The 8,417-nt window shown below is 45.4% G+C and overlaps 1 protein-coding gene across 2 annotated transcripts in view; it reads left to right on the forward strand.

The window, feature by feature from the left end:
* MXI1 (MAX interactor 1, dimerization protein) overlaps positions 1 to 8,417 on the forward strand; it is an 84,741-nt gene that overhangs the window by 9,042 nt on the left and 67,282 nt on the right. The gene's annotated exons all lie outside the window — the stretch shown is intronic.

The following is an 8,417-nucleotide window of genomic DNA, read 5'->3' on the forward strand; positions in this document are numbered from 1 at the left end:
GTGTCTTCAGTTCTAGACATCATTACAGACAGAGCAAAATTTATCCTCCTCTCCCTGCACCCCCTACCCCCACCTCCATGTTTAAAGTCTTTTGTGTTTGTCCTTGTAATTTTTCCAGATCTGACTTGTTGTTGTTGTTGTTGTTGTTGTTTTACTACCTGAGCTTAGGAACTAAGTACCCCATGAGCAGCCTTGTAAATAAACACATTCCACTCTCAGTTCTTTCCAGAACGGGGCATTCTGTACTTGGAGGACTGTCCATACCAGTGTTCCTACCAAGCTCACCCTCCTATATAACATGCCCTTGGCCACATATCTCTAGTACCCAACTCCAGCATCTGCTAAGGAAATCTAAACACAGCAAAATTAGAAAGATAAACATAGTGTCCTGAGGGAGATTAGGAAATTCAAACTAAAGCCAATAAAAAGGGATTTGGATTACCTCCTATTTGAGATATTTTACTCTTGTGTGTTTAGGACCATTAGCAAGAATACTTGAATAAAGATGATTTGGGACAGTTTTAATACTGTTGTATTAAAATGGAGGGCATGCCCAGGGCTGCTTTGTTCGTGGCCATGGGTGGCGAAGTGTGAGCTGGGATGGCCTTTGTTTTTCTTTCTACGGTGGCCCAGACTGCCTTATGGCATCCCTGTGTTATCTCCCTCTTACCTCCACCACACCTGACCTCCCATACCATATTTCTTGACTCTTTTAAGGCCCTGAGTGCCTTGCATATGACCCTCTTTCATTGTTTTCACCAGCTGTAAAATGTAGCTTAATTCAACAGATAATTTCTAAGACCTGCCAGGAGCCAAGCACTGTGCCTGGTCCTTTCAAAGTGCAGGAGGTGTGGAACTGGAGAGTTCCAGCTCAGATTCCAGTGCAAATGATAGACAAATAAAGACCAATAAAGAATTCTTGTCTGTCTCCTAGGAGTCTGATAACCTGTCCCCAAGGGGACTGCTGACAGGTGCAATGTTTTCTCTATTTTCCAGAGGAATAGTGATCATGACTCCCTTTACTGAGCAGTTACTATGTACGAGCACAACGCTAAGTGCTTTGTATTAAATCCTCACAACCATTGAATAGGAGGGTGCTAGGATTATCCTCATTATAAGGGAGGAAAGCCTTAGCCTTAGCAGGGCTAGCTAACTTTCCTAAAGTCACATGTTAACACAGAGCGGAGCTGAGACTCAAACCTAGGTTTTTCTTTCTTCCTAGGAGAACTTAGGCCTCAGGGGGCAAGAGGCAAGAGATGGAATCTGGACTGTTTGAATTCCGAGCTGAGGGTCCCCTTGGGGATGCCTCCCTGGAGTGACTTCCTTTACTTCCCACTCATCCTGGGACAGAGAGAGGGCAGCCAAAACTTTCCAGGGCTCTCTGGGTATTGACAGTAAAGTCTGACTAGGGCCCTTTTCCTGAAGGGCAATGGTCTAGGGTGTTGCTACTTGCATGTGCAGCACCACCTTGCCCAGCACCCCCTGGGGAACTCACCCAACCAGTAGAGCTCCTGTGGTTCTGCACACTAGGGTGGCAAGGGTGTGAATCCATACACTATGAGGCTATGCTAGGTTTCCTGAAGGCGTTCGAGCTTGTAGGGGAACTGGTCTGGCCATGCGTGGAGCCAAGGGCTTCTGCCACAGAAGCCAGAGGGGCGAGAGGCATGTGTGAGCTGCGGAGATGAGCTATAGACCCTGACTGCCACCGTGACAGTGTGGGCAGGCTGGTTTTGGTCAGTCAGCATAGGTCCAACCTCTTCTCAGTGGAGATTGAGGAAGCAAGAGTGATCTTAAATATAACTGGTTTCATGTCACTTGTTTAAGCCTTTCAATAGTTTATCTCGCCCTGACTATGTAGAGTGAGTGTGGTCCAAGGATGGACAGCCTTGGCATCTGTTGTGACTTTGTCAGAAATGGGACTCCCAGGCTCCACCCCAGACCTGCTGGATCTGAATCTGTATTTTGCCACAATTTCCAGGTGATTGTTTTGCTCATTTAAGTTTGAGAAGCCAGCCTAGACAGCCCTTGTGACTGCCCTGATGCTTCTACCCACTTAAAGCAACCCCCCATTTATCACTTATCCTTTATCCTATTTATCACAATTTGCAATGATTTTACTTGTTTATCATCAGTCTCTCCGGCTAGAATACAAGCACCTGGAGCAGAGGGACCATTAAGTTGTTTCGTTAATTATTCTATCTTCAGCATCTAGCTTAGTGCCCAACACATAATAGATGCTTAAGGAATATCTGTTGAATGAATGATGAGTTCTCTGTCTTTAATATTCTGACCTAGTGCTTCTCAACAAGGGAGCTACTGGTGAGGTAGTTCTTCTTGTGAAGATTAGTGTAGAATAATGCAGGTTGTAACATCCTTGGTTCCCACTCAGTAAATGCCAACAGGACCCTCTAGTCATTGTGACACTCAAGAAAGCCACTCCTACTTATTTCCAAAGCCTCCTGGGGGTTGGTATTACCCCTGGCTGAGACCATTGCCCTAACCAATTTTGTCTGTTTTGTCTGATTGAACATACCTTGATGAATGCTGTGGGGTCCCAGAATTAGAAAATCTAAGTTTGAATCCAGTCACTACCTAGGTGACATTGAGCAAATCCCTTAAGCTTTCTGGGCCTCATCTGTGAAATAGGGAATCTCAGAGGTGTGCTGAGAATTACATGAACTGACTGTATGAGCAGCACAGTCATGTACACAGTTGGTTCTCATTTCATGCAAGCTGGTATGCAAATGGAGGCATAGTGTTCTAGGGTCCCTGGGGAATCCCAGAATCCCAGAATCAGAATGCTGGGGCTGGGAGAGATGGTGAGATCACTGATGTCCTTGGGCAAGCAAGGGCCTGGTGTTTTTATTCTAAATGGTGCACCTGAGGCTGAGCACTCAGCCCCAAGAAAGCAGGCTAGGTGTGTGATTTAATTAATAGTGTCCAGGGCCTAGCTGAGCCTAAGAGTGACCTCTACAAGTTTCTGCTGCCTGGAAGGGAGTGGTGATGCCAATGGGTGGGGGCAGGGCAGCTCTAGCCAGACTCCTGGCAGAGGAGGGAGGGTTACCCAGGACTGTGGCAAGAATGTGGGGCATCCTCTTAGCAGCAAGGAAGGCCTCCGGCGATCTTTTTTTTTTTAAGGCTTTAAAATCAAGTTGCATCTATGTTTGAAAGAACTGCTCATTGCATCCAAGACCTGATACATGCAACAAAAAAATAGTATATTCTTGCTTTTGAATACAGATACAAACATTCTAAAGAAAATATTAACTCATGGAATGAGTGCTGTTTCAAAAGAATAACATACTGTGGCTGACCAGGCTATATGCCAGGGATGGCTGAAACTCACAACATCTACCAGTATAGATGATTACAACCACAAACTAAAGGAGAATAATAGGTGACTGAAACAACAAATGATGAAATGTCATTTGAAAAAAGTATTTGGGAGGCATTCCTGATGAAGAAAACTACTTCCATACAATAAAGATTATTTACCTGTGGTGGTCTTTTAATTATAGCGGTGTAATGAGGTTAGGCCCACGGCTCTGTGGTCATCACCAGCAAAGGAGTTGATTCTGAGGCCACCGCTTTCCTTAGAGAACAATGAACCTTAAACAGAAAACAAAAGCAGGCTGTGGATCCCTTTGGAATGTAACTTGATATTTAAAGGTTTGGGGCTCCACAAATTTAAAAGATCACAATACTTATATACTTATTTATTGTTAAGAACACGAATCAACCAAAAAAAAAAAAAACAAAACAAAAAACCAAAACCAAAAAAGAATATAAAGATGAGTTGAGAGCACAGGATGAGAGCCTGTAGGTCTGAATCCTAATCCTTGCTCCATCGGATTTGATAGATAGCTCTGTGGCCTTGGGTAAGTTACTCTACCTCTCTGACCCCTCAGTGTTTTCATCTGAAAAATGGAAAATGGAGACTGGATTGAGGAATAAGCTTACTGATATAAACTTCTATGAAATAAACCATGAAATGATATTTGGGGGGGACATTAATGTGGCATGTCCCTGGCAAGATCCTGTTCCAAAATCCAGAATACTTGATCAGTTACACCCCAAGTGGGATGCTCCAGGGTCAGCAAGTGGCTTAGATGTGCATATTAACTGAGTCCTGCAATGCAGATTTCTTCTTGGATCCAAGTTAATGCAAAAAAGAAGAAAAAGCACATTCAAGAAATTAACGCATCCATTATAATTACCGAAATAGGCTGCTGTAATAAGGGCCATTTAATAAAATTGTAAAAAGCCCTTTTCTAAGGGGGAAGAGATAGGCCAGGATGGAAGTCAAGTGCAGCTGTTTGAGCCTCTGCCAGTGGCCTGATCTCACCAGAAAACTGAAGTTAAAAAACAACAAACTTCCAGATTCAGCGATCTCAGATGAGCACTGCCTCCCCCTACCGTTTCCTCCCACCCCCATGTCCTTTCTTTCCCTGTCTCCCCAGTTCAGGCACCTGGGTGGCTTGGTGCTTTTCCGTGTGGTTGGGATGTCAGCCGGCAGCCCTGGCGACTGGAGCCCTGGGAGGCGGCAGCTACCTCTCGGGTTTAGCATTACGTCATCCCTTCTAGACCCAAATTTATCTCGGCTGCACACAGACCCGCAGTTCTGAGCTGCCGCTGACTTGAGGAGAGCTTACGCATGAAGTTAGGCAAGGCTGACTCACTGGGCAGAAGGAAAGGTTTTCTGCTGCTCTTCACGTTTTTGGGCCCTGAGGGGAGAGGTAGGAAGGAGGCTGCGGTTGCCATTTCGGGGTGGAGGATGGAAAGATGTATAGCTATTACGGTTTTCATTTAAGAGCTCAGGACTCACCCTTCCTCCATCTTCAACCTTCATTATTTGAAAACCCCCCATCCTTAAAGATAATTGCAGAAAACAGTGCCCTTCACAGTAAGCATGTTGCACTTTCAGGGAAGTACTCTTATTCAGTGCCAGGCGTCAGCAACACAGTGACTTTGGACTTGTAGCTTAACCTCATGGTCCCTTCCCTTCTTTCTATCTCTCCTGTCTGCAGAAAAGATATAATACAGAGCAGCCTCCTCCATTGTTCATGAATCTGCAATAAGTCATTTGGAAATTTGCATTGAGTAAACTGTGACGGAAAGGATCCCAAAGAATGGAGAGCTTTGCCTGTTTACTCTGAAGGGCAGATTTTCCCCATCTGGGCTGTGTTTGTTACAGGTCTGGGGGATTCAGGGGGACTTTTTCCATCTTCAAATGAGGCTTCCCTTAGAGAGATATTTTAGGGACAGGACAGAACCAGAGACTGTGGGTAAGATTCCAGGTTCTTTTGTCAGAAGGCAAAAGCCTTCTGGAAGCCTTGCTTTTCCTCAGTTTCCACATTTGCATTTGTAGTGCAAACTGGATTCATCTGAGCAAAAGAAAGGCCATGGCTGCCTTTGGGTTCCTCCAGGCTGGGACTGGTGCTGAGGGATGGTTTGTGGGGAGCATTACTCTCCTGAGGCTAGAGCCCCAAGCTTTGTGCTGTGGGAGGCCCTTGTGGCCAGTGTCAAAGCAAGACCTCAGGGAGCCCGAGCAGGGAGAAGGAAATGGCACCTTCAATTGCTATTAGAAAAGACTGAATATTCCTGCACATAAATCCATCCTTAACACTGCCCCACTGCCCACCATCACCATCACCTCTACTATTCTTTAACATATGCAGGTGGCCTTTTTGGTGACTCTTGCCCTACTTTCCATTTCCTCATCTCCCTCTTGGCCATGGCTCTAAAAGAAGGGCTGGTTAGTTCATCTGGAGGTCAACTGTGAAAGGTCAGGCACGTGCACCAAGTATCTTGCTTTCCCTTAATAACCTGCTAGGGCTTATGATCTATGGATTTGATCCCAAGTGCATTTTCAGTTGGTACTTTTTTTTCTTGACTGCATGTCACATGGTTTACCTCCCATTGGGGAGACTTTTATTGGTCATAAATTTACCTCTTTTAAATCCTGGAGTTGGGGCGCCTGGGTGGCGCAGTTGGTTAAGCGTCCGACTTCAGCCAGGTCACGATCTCGCGGTCCGTGGGTTCGAGCCCTGCGTCGGGCTCTGGGCTGATGGCTCAGAGCCTGGAGCCTGTTTCTGATTCTGTGTCTCCCTCTCTCTCTGCCCCTCCCCCGTTCATGCTCTGTCTCTCTCTGTCCCAAAAATAAATAAACGTTGAAAAAAAATTTTTTTAAATAAATAAATAAGGGCTGGAGTAGCCCTTAGCAATTTGGGATCTAAAGATTAAGAGTCTACAAGTGGTAGAAACTAACTTTCAACCAATAATTTTTGCCCTCAACCAACAGGTCTTCTTGTTGAATAGCTATTTTCTTTTAAATAATTCCCTTCTTCCCCTTACCCAATGTATCCCTTGTTGAGAGTTATTGATATCCGGTGGGAAAGCCCGTATCTGAAGTGACCTAACCAACAGCAGAAGAAGCAAAGTCCCTGTTTCAAAGTCTTTGCAAAATTAACTCTCCTGTGGCTTGTGAACACCTTCATTTTGGGTCTCCCTGCATTTGATGGAACACCTATTTGGTTCTTAAATGTGGTGCCAAATGTAATATTTAAAAGGGCCGACATAATTTTGCAGCTTTTGACCTCATTGGGAATCTTGTTCACTTTGAAAAAAAAAGAGTGGAAGAGAGAGGGCATTAAAATGCAGCATGAATCTCATAACATTTTTGAGAGTAAGATTTTCATTCTGAGATGATATTTTCTGCAGTAGCCACTGGAATGACCACAGGGAAGGGGAAATTCTCCCCTCACCAAGAGCTTCCTGTTATTTTGGATGTCCACAAGCAGGTTAAAATAATCAGGGTGGGAAAAAGTTATGGATGTTTACACAATTCCCAGCTTGCTCCTAGAGCATTCAACAGTTTTGACCCTCTTGCCCTTCCTCTCCCTAGACCAATGGTTCTCAACTGGAAGTGATTTTGGGCCCTGGCAGACATTTGGCAATGTCTGGAGACCTTTTTGGTTGGTAGTGTGCTACTGGCATCTAGTGGGTAGAGGCCAGGAATGCTGCTGAACATCCTACAAAGCACAAGTCCACCCCCGCCCCAACCCTCCTGAATTATTTGTCCAAACTGTGAATAATGCAGAGGTTGAGAAACTCTGGTCTAGACTTCTAGGGCTTGTTAGACTGAGGACTTGGAAAGAGAATGACAGTGAGGGTAGCCATTGGCAGTCCTTTATTATGGTACCTGCTCTCCTTAGCCACTGCTTTCAGTTCCCTCTCTATGGAGGAGAAGAAGAGTGGAAACAGTCATCACAGCTTCCATTAATTGAGTATTATGTACTAAGTGCTGTAATTTTTTCATTGAATCTTCACAATAAGCCCTACTGGTTATAGACTCCTTGAGAGTAGGATCCATGTCTGTTTCTCTCCTTACACATTATGTCTAGTACAGTGCCTGGCACATGACAGGCCCTCAATGTTTGGATAAATGGAGTAACCGTATCCATTTTATACATGAGTAAATGAGGCCTTAAGGGGGGCGCCTGGGTGGCGCAGTCGGTTAAGCGTCCGACTTCAGCCAGGTCACGATCTTGCGGTCCGTGAATTCAAGCCCCGCGTCAGGCTCTGGGCTGATGGCTCAGAGCCTGGAGCCTGTTTCCGATTCTGTGTCTCCCTCTCTCTCTGCCCCTCCCCCGTTCATGCTCTGTCTCTCTCTGTACCAAAAATAAATAAACGTTGAAAAAAAAAATTAAAAAAAAAAAAAAATGAGGCCTTAAGGGTCCAGGCAGCTAGTGTAAGTAGCAGAGTCAGGATCTGAACTGAGCCCTGTGTGACTTCAGCACCAAATCACTTACCCACTGAATTATATCCTTCACTTGCAGCACCAGAGAGGCTTTCGAGCCTCTAAAGTCACTAGTGAGGGGCTTGAGGAGAAAGAAGTTTTTAAAAATAAGAGTTAAAAAACCCATGAAAAACAAAACTACTGTGTGGAAACTAAGGGGGGAAGAAGGGCCTTATGGAAGCCCTCTCTGGCTCTGACGGGATCAGATCCCTTGTTTCTGAACAGTGATCTTGGTTTTTCAAATGCTTCTGTATGTGCTGGCCGAACAGCACATTTTGCGATGGGTAAACTGAGGCATGGAAGTTACTGGAAAAAGTAGTACTAGACAGACGGCTGGAACATGGCACTTCAGATAAAGAATGCTTTAGCTTCTGGGCACCCGCTGGGAGTCGCTAAGAAAGAAGCTTCCTGGGACCTCGCTCAAATTCTTACTTCCCAGAAGTAAAGCCCCGATAACTTCTTAGTCCTTACACCCTGAAGACAGAGGCTAAGCGGGACTACATCTCCCAGCGGCCATTGCGGAATTCGGCAGGGCGCAGGCGCACTGAAGTGGTCGGCATACTACCACTCCCGGCGTGCAGTAAGAGGGGCGGGACTACATTTCCCAGGAGGCAGAGGA

The sequence above is a fragment of the Herpailurus yagouaroundi genome, unplaced genomic scaffold (assembly GCF_014898765.1).
Source record: "Herpailurus yagouaroundi ecotype Mexico unplaced genomic scaffold, PumYag 163, whole genome shotgun sequence".
In the NCBI taxonomy this organism is placed as follows: domain Eukaryota; kingdom Metazoa; phylum Chordata; class Mammalia; order Carnivora; family Felidae; genus Herpailurus; species Herpailurus yagouaroundi.